The 14812-nt window shown below is 33.2% G+C and overlaps 1 long non-coding RNA gene across 1 annotated transcript; it reads left to right on the top strand.

Moving 5' to 3' along the window:
- Positions 1-3092: 3092 nt before the first annotated feature.
- Positions 3093-9252, top strand: LOC134268452 (uncharacterized). The gene is made up of 4 exons (XR_009992367.1): positions 3093-3176; positions 5237-5364; positions 6924-7691; positions 8812-9252. It is a non-coding gene; the product is annotated as an uncharacterized LOC134268452 (long non-coding RNA).
- Positions 9253-14812: the final 5560 nt, after the last annotated feature.

Below are 14812 nucleotides of genomic sequence, written 5' to 3'. Positions count from 1 at the left end.
AGTGTTGGAGATATAATGTGATATTGTTTGTTACTCCTGGTTTTCACCAGGGTCTTCTTTAAAGATTTTTATATGTGTAAGAGACTAAGTATAGATGTAATTAAATATTTACAAAGTACATAAAGCTAGCCCAGGTTATTTTCCCCCTCTTACTGACCCCCCCCCCCCCCCCCCCCCCCCCCCCCCTGAAAAAGAGAAAAATCCCAAGGAATTTATAAAAATAAGGTTCCAGTAATAAGTACCGCAGAGCTGTGAATTTACTTTGGTACAAGTGTATTTCTTAAACATTCTTAGGCAACAAAACAATACTATCAAATATAGATGTTTGTATCTACTATCACTTCTCAATTCCAGTTTATCACACGATGCAGAGCAAAGTTTATTATCCCCTGGCAATGGAATTGGAGGAGATATACATGTGAAAGTACGTTTTGAAATGTTATATTTTGTTTGCGGTCAATTTGATGATTTGCATCAATTTTACTTGTTGGATACATATTCGCTTGGTTTCAGGATGGTGTATTTTGTATATTATGTGCTTTTCTAAATTTTCTGAATACTCTTAGGACAATAATTTTTTTTTTAAATCGCTGAAATTGGCGTGATTTAAACATTTCATGTTACTGTATATAAAAAGAGTGCGCAAAATACACCATCCTATATATATATATATATATATATAGAAAAAAATCTTTTCTTGTACGTACTATGATGTAAGACCCATCAAAAAGAGTGAAAAGAAAGAAAACAACATACCTCCGGGATCTTTTAACCCGGAGGCATAAAAATGTATGTATGTGCTGCTAATTTATAAATTAGCCGTTATATAGTTGTGTTCCTGTAAAGTGACATCCATTTAAAATTACGTATCTTTTTAAAGGTTTTACTGATGTGGTTCTAATTTAGGTAAAATTTATTTGAGAAAACGAGGAAGATCAACAGCAATGCATACTTGTATATAAAAGTATATTTTAGGATCAAGAATAGCTATATATATATAAGTATTTTTTTTCTAGTGAGGTGGAGAGCAACCACTTTAGTGATCCAAAAATGAAAGTTAGGAGATATCGATTTTTCGAGCACTCTGAAAGATATATAAGCAGGGTATTTTTAAAAAAAGATTTTTTAAACTGAGAATCAGCCTTAAACTATTTAGAACTAATGTTTCCCAGAACTCTGAATATATTTTTTCCTTATATGGGTTGATTTTTAATGTATGAGAGGCAGTTTGTCACAAAACAAACTACATGTATGCATAAAAGTACAGCAATAGTCTCTGAGTAGCATACATGTATGCATTGAAAAATTTATTTATTAAATTTCTGCTGGGGAAAATAATGTATACATAACAAGGACATCGCAAAACGGAGCATCCCTTCGCAAAGAGCATATCTAAAAAATGACATCGACCCTGATGCAAATTATGTCGCTTCCGTTATGCACAGCATTATTATATCTCACTCACCCGCAAACGAACACACGGTTGTGTGCTATATCACCCTCTCCAACTCCGTTGTGAGTGGGTAACAAGAACTACTGGTTCTAATGTGTTTAAATTATTTTTTTTTTATTTTTGAGCTTGTCCATTATTACAAGTGTAGGCCTACACAGCATATTCAGTCTATAGCTGCTGGACACTCATACATACACACCCTCTTTTACTCATGAAAAATCATCAGAACAATTTGAGCACACATCATGACATGTAGTATGTATTGTAGTCAAGGAATTCAATATTCACTAATATAGTCTGTTATTCAATATACAATGTTTATTTAAAGACTAAAGAGTAAGTTATAATTTTACTGTAAAAGTAAATTTAAACAGAAAAAATGTTCTGAAGTGGTTTTTTCTTCAACAAACCTTCAATTCTAAATAGTTTTAGCTCGTCTCGCTACAATGTATGTAAGTAGTATAACGGGTCTAGCTAGCCCGGAAGTGACGCCATAACCGGAAGTGGTTTAACCGGAAGTGGCCGGAAGTGGCCTAGGTGGAAGTGGTCTAGCGGAAGCGGAAGTGGGCCCTAGCGGAAGCGGAAGTGGCCTAGCGGAAGTGGGCTAGGCAGAAGTGTCCTAGCCGGAAGTAGTCTAGCTAGGGGGTTCAATATCTAGGACATTATGCAAATGAGGTCAAAAATGGAGGATTCTGATTGGCTGGGAGGATAAGGGGGTCAAGGGAGTGCAGCCCCCTGGGGGATAAGGGGGTCAAGGGAGTGCAGCCCCCCCCCCTGGGGGATAGGGGGTCAAGAGAGTGCAGATTGGGGGGTGTGGGGAGGATAGGGGGGTTCAACTCAGTACAGTCCTTGGGGTAGGGATAGGTGGGGATTCAGTATATGGCTCTAAATATAGTGTTTTACACTCTACGCTGCGACTACTTTTTTTATGTACACAGGTAAACACTTGGCAGCAACTTAAGAATGTTATTATGATGTCACGATTTCATTCACTGGGGTTTGTTTAGGGTCGTGTGCAAAAAATACGATAGACTTACGTTTTGATCGTACTGTGTACGTCTAGTCAGCCAGCTTACCTATGCATTGTGACGTCATCCACTTGTAAAATTAAAGTTTCATTTTCACTTTTGTTTCTAAGAAGTGAACTTAGATTGGACTATCTTTTGTTTTTACTCTCTTTTTCTATGATGATTTTCCTATTGTGAAGCTTTTCTTGTATAAAGCTCAATTTCTCTATGACCACGGAAGTAAACATCCTGATGCATTCTTGTCATGTGAATGTTGAGAGCGTGTTCATTTTTGAAATCTTTCTGACAGACATATTCTACAGGTAAGTTTGTCTTATTTTTGTTTACATTTCCTATGCATTTAACCATGATTTATATGTAAAGTTCTATTTTGAGTGTAAATGCTGTATTTATTCTCATTTCATATGATTTACAGTTGTATAACCTGCATGTAACTCAGAGTGCATTTAATATTTCTATGATGGGTCATTCTATGATTGAATTTAAATCAGAAAAATATTCACTAAGTTTTGGTAAAATACATTGTGTCTTACATTTCTGTCCCTTTTGTCTGTAAATTATTGCTTTACTTACATTGTAAAATGAGGTTATATGTGTCTCACTGAATTGTATGATTTTTTCAGGATCAGCTGAGATGTTATTTCACTGGATTATTTAATGGATAGACTTATTGGGCATATATTTGGATATCTCTGGTAAGTTTTTCTTGTTTTTTAATTGTTTACATTTCCTATGAAGGTCATCTTTGCATTTAAGCATGATTATATGGTTTAATTTAATTACTGTGTAATTCTTATGTGATCTCATATCTCTAACATTCATATAAGCACACCTTTATTTAGCCTAAAGGGATCTTCAGAATGTTAATAAGTTCTTTGCATAAATTATGATATAATTTCATATTTCATTATGTCTGTTACCCATGGAATTCAAACTTACTAAATAGTGATCAAAAAGATATTAAGAATGTAATAACAGAAAAATAAAAATCTACAAAAGATTAATCCTAAGAGTAATTTACTTTAGTTTTGATTCTAAATATGTGTGATATATGGTATACATATAATTTCATTTTCACTTTTGTTTCTTGGTAATGAGCTTTTCCAAAAAAAATAAATAAATAAATAAAGGACTACATGTTGTACTGTGATGATGCAAAAAAAATGTATTTTTCTGTAAACAGTATTGAAAGGTATTAAACAAAATTGAATCTAGCTGTTAAGAAAAAGTCTTTTAGTGTCTAAATAATTACTCTGATAATCATTTTCTTTGTGATAACCCGTACGAAAGTTCGAGGTGGAATAGGCACGGCTTGGGCACGGCTAAGACACGGAATCCGCACGGGTTTTTAAAAAGCTGCACGGGTTCTGCATGTCCAAGACACGGACACGGCTTCCGTGTCTGAAAGTGAGGAATCCTCACTCACAGAAACCCGTGTGGAGACACGGAATCCGTGTCCCAGGGAGACGGTTTTTAACTCAGGCGGGTTTTGCTTCAAACTATTTATTTATATCTCACGGCTTTTTACTGAGCATGCTCAATCATAACTTCCTTTATTTGAATATTAAATTGGAGGGATTCATGGTCATGAGCTAAGTCAATGTGTCTTTTTGCTCTATTTAAAGGATATTTAACTAATAGATGTCAGTTGGAATTGTATTTATGTCAGTCTGGGATAATTTCTACCACTTTTGAACTAAATGCAGTAAGTGTAATCTAGAATAAATAAGTCAATTTTTCAATTTTCATGATCTTTCTGTATTTCAATGTTGACAATGAACATGATGAAATAGCTTATTTGTCAAATAAAAGTGAATGACTTTAGTTGGACTTTCACTAATCCTTTCTAGTATATATTTTATGTGACATCACTGTGTTATAGGGTGAATTTAGTTTTATTTAAACTAAATTCTTTCTCAGATTGTGCAAACTTAGCTACTAGATTAAATTACAATTGAATGTTGTACAATATCATTAAAATCTTAATTAAAAACTAGCATGGATTGTAACTGATAAAGTTAATCTTTAACAGAAAGTAAATGTACACATTAATATAAGATTTTTAACTTTTGAAATTCTAAAACTAAGCATAAATGTAAAGCAATGTGAAGTTAGTTTGGTTTCAGTCACCATTTTGGCATTCACAGTTACATCAAGAAATTTTCTAAAGGCCATGACCTAGATCTAGACAAATGCACAGATCCCGTGACTCCTTATATGGTATATGGCACGGCTTTTTTGACACGGTTTTCAAAAAAACCGTGTCTCCATATAAGGAAAAGGACACGGGTTTCAGACACGGGTTCACAGAATCCGTGAGTCCATATATGGAAACAAGCACGGCTTTCTGACACGGGTTTTGTAAAACGGTGTGATCTCATTTAAATAATTCGGCCAATATCCCGTGCCGTGTCCGTGCCTCGACCACTTTTATGCACGGCTTTCCATACATGCTTTACATAGGAGCACGGAATGCTAAAGCACGGGTTTCAGGAGACGGAATCCGTGCCTGAGCCGTGTCTAAGCCGCCCGGACTGTTTCGTACGGGAATGATACTATAGTTGTGCTTGTTTATTATCTATAGATAACATGATGAACTTTTCTCATCTGGAGTTAATGTTAAAAAACAATTTTTCGAGATTAAAAACAAATATTTTCATGATCCTTTTTTTTTGGCATTGTACATGTTGTATTTAAACATGCATTGTTTCATGCAGTACTCTGTCATATTAACAAAATGGTTTTATTTCTACAGTCATCAACATGGAAGATATGTTTTGTTCCTAACCATCTATAATTAATTCTCTATGAAGTTCAGACTGTCTGCTCTTCCTTTGGAAATACACAGTTAGTCAACCAACATAGAAACACACAAACTTGAAGGTAAAGTTTCAATGAGATACAATTGGAATTTTTATTTATTTTATTTATTTACATATGCATTTTTATATTTATGAATTGATAAGTAAATGATGTACGACTTTTTAAATAAAGAGGGCTTGGTGGTCATGGTCATGTTTAAACTATTTTGATATCCTTTAGAAGAAGAAGAAAAGGCATAAAAATTCATGATCAAATTTTTAAAACTAAAATGTATGAAATTTTTCTTTGCCAAATGATAGTTAACAGCTGAAGATAGCATATTTATAGAATAAGTTAAATATGGCTAATTTGTTAACCCCAGCTTCCTTAATAGTATAATTAGTAAAGATAGGAAGTTTTGACTTCAATTGCTGATGAATTCTGAATTTTCCATTTAATATTAACATTATATCAAAGGGAAAGAATACTATAATGTGGCTCATTAGGATGACCAGAAAAGAAATCTTAATGACCCTCTTAACTATGTATAAAGATTGTAACCTTATAACTGATGTAAGATGATGTGATTGTGTGGAAATAAAATTTCCTGGTGTTTCTACTACCCAAGATCTTATGAGTGTATGGGACTGCTGTAAACCTTCTCCTGTTCATAAAAATAATACCTTGGAGCATGACACTTTATTCATAAAAGGTACTTTCAATATCATTTCTATGAGTTTGTGTTCTTTCTTTTTAATAATCTAGTGTTATATCTCCTTTAACCTCATTAATATGTATGCTTCCAAAATCTTAGATCTGTCTGTATAGTTTATTCAGCTCTTTAAACACAAATACCCTGATTCAATCTTTTGAGGTAAACATCATAGAGACATCGTAGATGATTATCAGAGTGTATATATCACAATCTTGACCATAAGGTCAATTTAAATGGTAAAAGGCAAAACAAATGAAAGTGAAAACTTTCCTTTTTTTTATCAGAATACATAATTTTAATATAATAAACAAAGACTGGAAAGTTACTCTCATAATGAGCCTTAATGTCTTCCAAGAGTTCAGTTTGGACTTCCTCCATTAATCCTTGTATCTTGTAATCCTTGTATCTCCAATGGTTTTGTGGGTTTAAAATCCTGTGTCTTTAACAATCTTTTTTTTTCTGACAACTGTTTTCTCTTATCATCTATAAACTTGACTTCTTCTCTAGTCAAAGGTCTTTCAGGGTAATCCAAGTAATTCTCACCCTCTTTTGGTAATAAATGGTTGTATTCTTCATTGGGTCTTTCTATGTAATCTCTGACAACATTAGGATCACCCTTTTCTGGACATAATTGGTTATATTCTTCTTGAGAAATGATCTCAATAGTGCCATCTTTTTTTATTTTAACTGGTATACCTCTGTCTACATCTTTCTCTGAAAGAATTCTCTCTCCAAACTGAATTTTACTCATTCCTTTACTCTTTTCTTTACTAGAGGTGTTACCCATGGTTAATATGAAAAGTCAAAATCTTATGTTACATCTTGTTTATATACCCTTTTTTTTGTCTATATTTAGAATTCCATCAAGCTTATATTATATAACAATTTTTTTTTTCAACTAAGACATTTTTTTTTTATTTTTCAGGATTCTCTAGTGAGGGCTTATGGAAATGATCTATGTCTACTCTCAGAATGGTGAAAGACTATCAGATTATGCAAAGACTAACAGAATATCCTGTCTTGAACACTGAAACAAGAAAACCAAACAGGAGATGGATGGACGATTTAAGAAGAACATAGATAAATATGATTTCCAACCAATTTAACCAGTACGATCATAGACTGTGGTTTACAGGATGACAAAGAAAGGACCCAGGATTGTATCTTTTTACTGTCAGACACTGACTATGGATAAGATGTAATCATTTATTAAACTGAGATCTAGTCAAATCAAGTACAATTGTATTGAAAATATGATTTTCTGATAGCATGAACTCTTTAAAAATTAATTCTCACGGACCTCAAAGTATCTGAATGTGACTTTTATTTTTACCAATTCCTATTGAAGACTGTTGTTATGTATGAGAAGTATACATTTAAACCTTTTATTTTTCATCTTATTTCTATAACCCCCTAGAAATTACACAGATATTCAGATGCTGGATTTAATATTATTATTTAACTTTCCTGGAATGGTAAATATATTTGTGTATGTATCATGTTTAATTTTGAATTTAAATTGGGTCTCAATAAGACCCCCAATAAAGATGCAAGTGTCCCATAATCTGTGATTTAATAATATCTTGAATATCCTTATCATACCATATTGTACATATTTATTACATATAGAATGGTTGTAGGAATACACTTTGTTGTTTAGGACACTTTGTCAAGGTCAAAGCATAAGATTACTGTAAATCACTTTTTATTCGCGAGAACTTAATTTTGGCATAATTACGCGAGACAGTGTGCTCGCGAAAATTTAATTCTCGTGTATAATAGCATTCCTTAAGATTATATAGAGCTATAACCACAATTCGTGAAAAATTTGTCTCGCTAATCAAGAGTCAATGACTATCTTGCGAAAATAAAGTGTCGCGAAAATTTAGTGATCTACAGTATTGAGATAACTACCTTTGACAATAATTTGTAACTTACAAACTTCACATCATAAGTACACAGATGAAGAATCAATAAGATATTTCTATAGATTTTTTGGATCATTTACTCCTGGGTAAAAGTTAGTTACTTACTGAGATTACTGATTTGAGTCCTGTAATGCAATAACTTAAACATTGTGTGATAACTTATAGACTTTATAAAAATTAGGTGCAAATTCTTAGGAAAGGATTGAAATGTTAATCAAATGTACAATGTTCAAGGGTGTTTATATGACTATTACTATGTAATACCTAGGGTTTCTGTAAAAATCCTATATTCACTACTTAGATAAAGACCGGTATAATATATATTTTAAACTATGATGAAGGGGGAAAAAAAGTTCAAAAGCTCTCCCCTTCATATCTTTCATATTCTGTCATACACAACAATAGATAAATTGCAGTCATTTAACAAACTGAGGTCTAATCAAATCCTAGAATTGATATTGTGATTTTCTGATAGTATGAGATCTTCAAAAAAAATAATTCCCAGACTTCAAAGTATCTAAATGTGACTTTTATTTTTACCAATTCCTATTGAAGACAGTTGTTATGTATGAGAAGTATACATTTAAACCTTTTATTTTTCATCTTATTTCTACAACCCCTAAAAGCTAGCTTTGGTGTAATTATTACTTTCCTGGAACTGTAAATACATTTTGTTTGTGTATGTGTGTGTCCTATTTTGAATTTAATAGGTCTCAATAGGACCCCCATAAAGATGTAAGTGTCCCCCTGATCTGTGATGTAATAATTATATTTTGAATATTTCTATCAACCATTAGACTTCATGCTTACTACACAGAACAGGTTAGAGTAATACACTTAGTTTTATAGGACACTTTGTCAGGGTCAAAGCATGAGATTATTGAGATAAATACCTTTGACAATAATTTGTAACCTGCAAAATTCGCATCATAAGTAAAGAAAGATTCGGAGATTTTCTATAGATTTTTTGGATCATTTTCTCCTGGATAAAATTTAGTTGTTGTAACTTTAACATTTTGTGATAACCTAAAGACTTTATATCAGCTCTATTGGGTGGCATAGCATATTCTTTGGAAAGAATTGAAATGTTAATCATATGCACTATGTTCAAGGATGTTTAAAGACTATTACTATGTAATACCTTAGAATTCTGTACAAATTTTATTATCACTGCGTAGATAAAGACTGGTTGGGATAATTTATGTTTTGAAATAAGGTTTAGGGAAAAAAGTCAAGAATGTGGATATGACTTTTATTCAAATGGTGCAGTACAGCAACTCTGGTGATTTACATACCTTCAGTCATAAATACATGTAGATAGGTATTGGGAAGAATCCTCTAGATTTTGAAATTTTTAATTCAAAAAGTATAGAATTTTTTTTTTAAGTTTGAAAGATTAAGTGGTAACATATCATTTGCTTGTGAATTAAAAAATAAATCCAAACATATACATCTTTGGATGATAATTGTAGAATTTTATCAATTCCTGGACTTCGTTCTTGATATCATCCTTTAATGTCCTTAAAATTTTAATGACTGTCTTTTAGTTTTAGTTGAATTAGTTTCTTTTCTACATGTGAAAATGACATCATCCAAAGAAGTTCTTCATCTGCATGTTATATGAGGAAGACAATTTTCATCACAGTGAAAGAGATTGTTTTGTTAAACATAATGCATTGATGCACAAATATACTTTTAGATTTTTAATAGCTAGGGTACATATTTCTTAATATGGAATGCTAAGTACTGTTGATTTCAATTTTTTGTGAACAAAGACATACTAGTAGAAAAAAAATGTACATGATGTGTTAGAAAAGCATGTGTAAACCTGATGACTTTATAATTGCTGATTAAATCAATTATGAGTTTCATCTTTGTTACAATGTAAACATTTCTAAGTAGGGCACACATCAGAAACTCTTAAAATTCTGAGTATCAGGGTTTAACACAACAATTCCAAATGATTTTTGGACGCTTTTTATGTATCAAAAAAAAGACAAAACAGAATGTTTGTTCACAGATGTTCCAAAGGAAAATAACCACGAAGAAATGATTTGATATGCTCTTTATGTGATTCATGTAAAATGTATTTTAAAATTGTACCCTAACATTTATCTTTTGCATAAATACATTTTTTGTTGAGAATTTCTCATAACTTTGAAAAAAGTAGTCTTATTGTATAATATGGTTAACTTAAAATTTTGTAGACTTAAAAGTTGTACATGATGTGTTATACATCTTACATATGTAACCATTTCATTTCCAGGGCATTCAGCATATATTGTAGTTTTGTCTTAAATTTGTTTGTTCATGTAATCAATAATTTGAGAATACTCAAATTAGGTAATGCATGAGAGAATAAACAAGAAAATCAGGTTTAAGAAATGGTTTTTACTATTTATAAGGGGTTAATCTATAAATTGAATCTAAAAGTACATTTAGTCTATACATTTAAGGTATTTGTGCATGAAATAAACTTGCATTTGAGCATTTTAAGACAGTTGTAAACATTGCTTTAACCAGTTTAAAAAAATGATTAGATTCACTGTCAGCATGTAGAAATAAAACCATTTTGTTAATATGACAGAGTACTGCATGAAACAATGCATGTTTAAATACAACATGTACAATGCCAAAAAAAAAAGGATCATGAAAATATTTGTTTTTAATCTCGAAAAATTGTTTTTTAACATTAACTCCAGATAAGAAAAGTTCATCATGTTATCTATAGATAATAAACAAGCACAACTACAGTATCATTATCACAAAGAAAATGATTATCAGAGTAATTATTTAGACACTAAAAGACTTTTTCTTAACAGTAGATTCAATTTTGTTTAATACCTTTCAATACTGTTTACAGAAAAATACATTTTTTTAGCATCATCACAGTACAACATGTAGTCCTTTATTTATTTATTTATTTTTTTTTTTTTTTTTTTGAAAAGCTCATTACCAAGAAACAAAAGTGAAAATGAAATTATAATTATGTATACCATATATCACACATATTTAGAATCAAAACAAAAGTAAATTACTCTTAGGATTAATGTTTTGTAGATTTTTACTTTTCTGTTATTTAACATTCTTAATATCTTTTTGATCACTATTTAGTAAGTTTGAATTCCATGGGTAACAGACATAATGAAATATAAAATTACATCATAATTTATGCAAAGGACTTATTAACATTCTGAAGATCCCTTTAGGCTAAATAAAGGTGTGCTTATATGAATGTTAGAGACATCAGATCACATAAGTATTACACAGTAATTAAATTAACCATATAATCATGCTTAAGTGCAAAGATGACCTTCATAGGAAATGTAAACAATTAAAAAACAAGAAAAACTTACCAGAGATATCCAAATATATGCCCAATAAGTCTATCCATTAAATAATCCAGTGAAATAACATCTCAGCTGATCCTGAAAAAATCATACAAATCAGTGAGACACATATAACCTCATTTTACAATGTAAGTAAAGCAATAATTTACAGACAAAAGGGACAGAAATGTAAGACACAATGTATTTTACCAAAACTTAGTGAATATTTTTCTGATTTAAATTCAATCATAGAATGACCCATCATAGAAATATTAAATGCACTCTGAGTTACATGCAGGTTATACAACTGTAAATCATATGAAATGAGGATAAATACAGCATTTACATTCAAAATAGAACTTTACATATAAATCATGGTTAAATGCAAAGATGACCTTCATAGAAAATGTGAACAAAAATAAGACAAACTTACCTGTAGAATATGTCTGTCAGAAAGATTTCAAAAATGAACACGCTCTCAACATTCACATGACAAGAATGCATCAGGATGTTTACTTCCGTGGTCATAGAGAAATTGAGCTTTATACAAGAAAAGCTTCACAATAGGAAAATCATCATAGAAAAAGAGAGTAAAAACAAAAGATAGTCCAATCTAAGTTCACTTCTTAGAAACAAAAGTGAAAATGAAACTTTAATTTTACAAGTGGATGACGTCACAATGCATAGGTAAGCTGGCTGACTAGACGTACACAGTACGATCAAAACGTAAGTCTATCGTATTTTTTGCACACGACCCTAAACAAACCCCAGTGAATGAAATCGTGACGTCATAATAACATTCTTGAGTCGCTGCCAAGTGTTTACCTGTGTACATAAAAAAAGTAGTCGCAGCGTAGAGTGTAAAACACTATATTTAGAGCCATATACTGAATCCCCACCTATCCCTACCCCAAGGACTGTACTGAGTTGAACCCCCCTATCCTCCCCACACCCCCCAATCTGCACTCTCTTGACCCCCTATCCCCCAGGGGGGGGCTGCACTCCCTTGACCCCCTTATCCCCCAGGGGACTGCACTCCCTTGACCCCCTTATCCCCCAGGGGGCTGCACTCCCTTGACCCCCGTATCCTCCCAGCCAATCAGAATCCTCCATTTTTGACCTCATTTGCATAATGTCCTAGATATTGAACCCCCTAGCCAGACTACTTCCGGCTAGGACACTTCTGCCTAGCCCACTTCCGCTAGGCCACTTCCGCTTCCGCTAGGGCCCACTTCCGCTTTCGCTAGACCACTTAGGGTCTAGCTAGGCCGCTTCCGCTAGACCACTTCTACCTAGGCCACTTCCGGTTAAACCACTTCCGGTTATGACGTCACTTCCGGGCTAGCTAGACCAGTTATACTACCTATGTACAATGTATAATATACTTTACAAAAGTAATTAATTAAATTACAAATTACATTTTCAATTTTTTGAATTTTTAGCTCAACTGAGCCGAAGGCTCAAGTGAGCTTTTCTGATCACATTTTGTCCGGCGTCCGTCTGTCTGTCTGTCCGTCCGTCCGTCAGTCTGTCTGTAAACTTTTCTTATTTTCGACTTCTTCTCAAGAACCGCTGGGCCAATTTCAACCAAACTTGCCACAAAGCATCCTTGGGTGAAGGGCCACACCCTGATGCAAGGGGAGATAATTGGGAATTAATGAAAATTTGGTGGCATATTTTAAAAATCTTCTTCTCAAGAACCACTGTGCCTGGAAAGATGAAACTTATGGGGAAACATGCTCAGGTAGTATAGATTCAAGTTTGTTCAAATCATGACCCTCCTGGGTAGGGCGGGGCCAAAATGGCCGACCAAAGTTTTACATAGAAATATATAGGAAAATTCTTTAAAAATCTTCCTCTCAAGAATAGCAAAGCCATAATTCATCATATTTATATGGAATCATGCTCAGGTAGGGTAGATTCAAGTTTGTTCAAATCATGACCCCCCGGGGGTAGGGTGGGGCCGAAATGGCGGACCAAAGTTTTACATAGAAATATATAGGAAAATTCTTTAAAAATCATTTTCTCAAGATTAGCAAATCCATGATTGGTCATGGGACTACTTTTGGATTTAAACTTTACAATAATAAACCAATTTCTACCTTTTCCTAGCCACAATGCTCAGGTGAGCGATGTGGCCCATGGGCCTCTTGTTAGCTCACCTGAGCCGAAGGCTCAAGTGAGCTTTTCTGATCACATTTTGTCCGTCGTCCGTCCGTCTGTAAACTTTTCACATTTTCGACTTCTTCTCAAGAACCAATGGGCCAATTTTAACCAAAGCATCCTTGGGTGAAGGAGAGTTTAAATTGTTAAAATGAAGGGCCAAGTCCCCTTACAAGGGGAGATAATCAAGAAAAGACAAAAATAGGATTGGGTCACTAAAAAGTCTTCTTCTCAAGAACCACTGGGCCAAGAAAGCTGAAACTTATGTGGAAGCATCATTGGGTAGTGTAGATATTAAATTATTAAAATCATGACCCCCAGGGGTAGGGCGGGGCCACAATAGGGAATCCAAGTTTTACATAGAAATACATAGAACAAATCTTTAAAAATCTTCTTCTCAAGAACCACTGGGCCAGGAAAGCTGAAACTTATGTGGAAGCATTCTTGGGTAGTGTAGATATTGAATTGTTAAAATCATGACCCCCGGGGGAAGGGCGGGGCCACAATAGGGAATCCAAGTTTTACATAGAAATATATACTAGTAGAACAAATCTTTAAAAATCTTCTTCTCAAGAACCACTGGGCCAGAAAAGCTGAAACTTATGTGGAAGCATCATTGGGTAGTGTAGATATTAAATTGTTAAAATCATGACCCCCGGGGGAAGGGCGAGGCCACAATAGGGAATCCAAGTTTTACATAGAAATATATAGAACAAATCTTTAAAAATAATCTTCTCAAGAACCACTGGGCCAGGAAAGCTGAAACTTATATGGAAGCATTCTGGGGTAGGGTAGATTCTAAAGTTTTAAAATCATAAAAGGGAAGGGGGTAGTGGGGCATGATAGGTATAGCAAGAGGGGGAATCTGGTAAAGAACTGCATCATCCAAGTTACTCAGGTGAGCGATGTGGCCCATGGGCCTCTTGTTTTAATAATCATATGAATATACAGAACAGGGATCATTCACTTGTATGTAAGTGCAGCCTCTGCACAAACAATACAAGAAATAATATGCTAGTAGGCATTGTGTATCTTTGTGGTTAAAATTATATTTTTTATTTACAAAACAGTAAAGAACTATTCACGATCAGTTTGATGCAATTGCCTTCACACAAAACCTACATGTACACAAATTGCATGGGTTATGATGTTTGATTAACAGGGTTTTTTTTAACTGGGTAAAATAAGTCGCAACTATAACCCCTCAAATTAAATACTTCTTTTAAAGGTAACCTTAACCTTCTAAATTGCTACTTATGTTCACTTCATATTTATATAATACTTGTACAAAATGTATCTTTTTCAGATACAAAATTCATTCATAAAATTCTGTTTAAAATAATTATCAAATTGAAAGTTTCTCTTTTCTCAAACTGGCGGAGAATTTTTAATTG

Source organism: Saccostrea cucullata, unplaced genomic scaffold (genome assembly GCF_032062105.1).
Source record: "Saccostrea cucullata isolate Sc308-1 unplaced genomic scaffold, CSIRO_AGI_Scuc_v1 ctg2509, whole genome shotgun sequence".
NCBI classification, from domain to species: domain Eukaryota; kingdom Metazoa; phylum Mollusca; class Bivalvia; order Ostreida; family Ostreidae; genus Saccostrea; species Saccostrea cuccullata.
The sequence above is the reverse complement of the archived record's forward strand: the minus strand, read 5'-3'. Positions and strand labels throughout refer to the sequence as shown.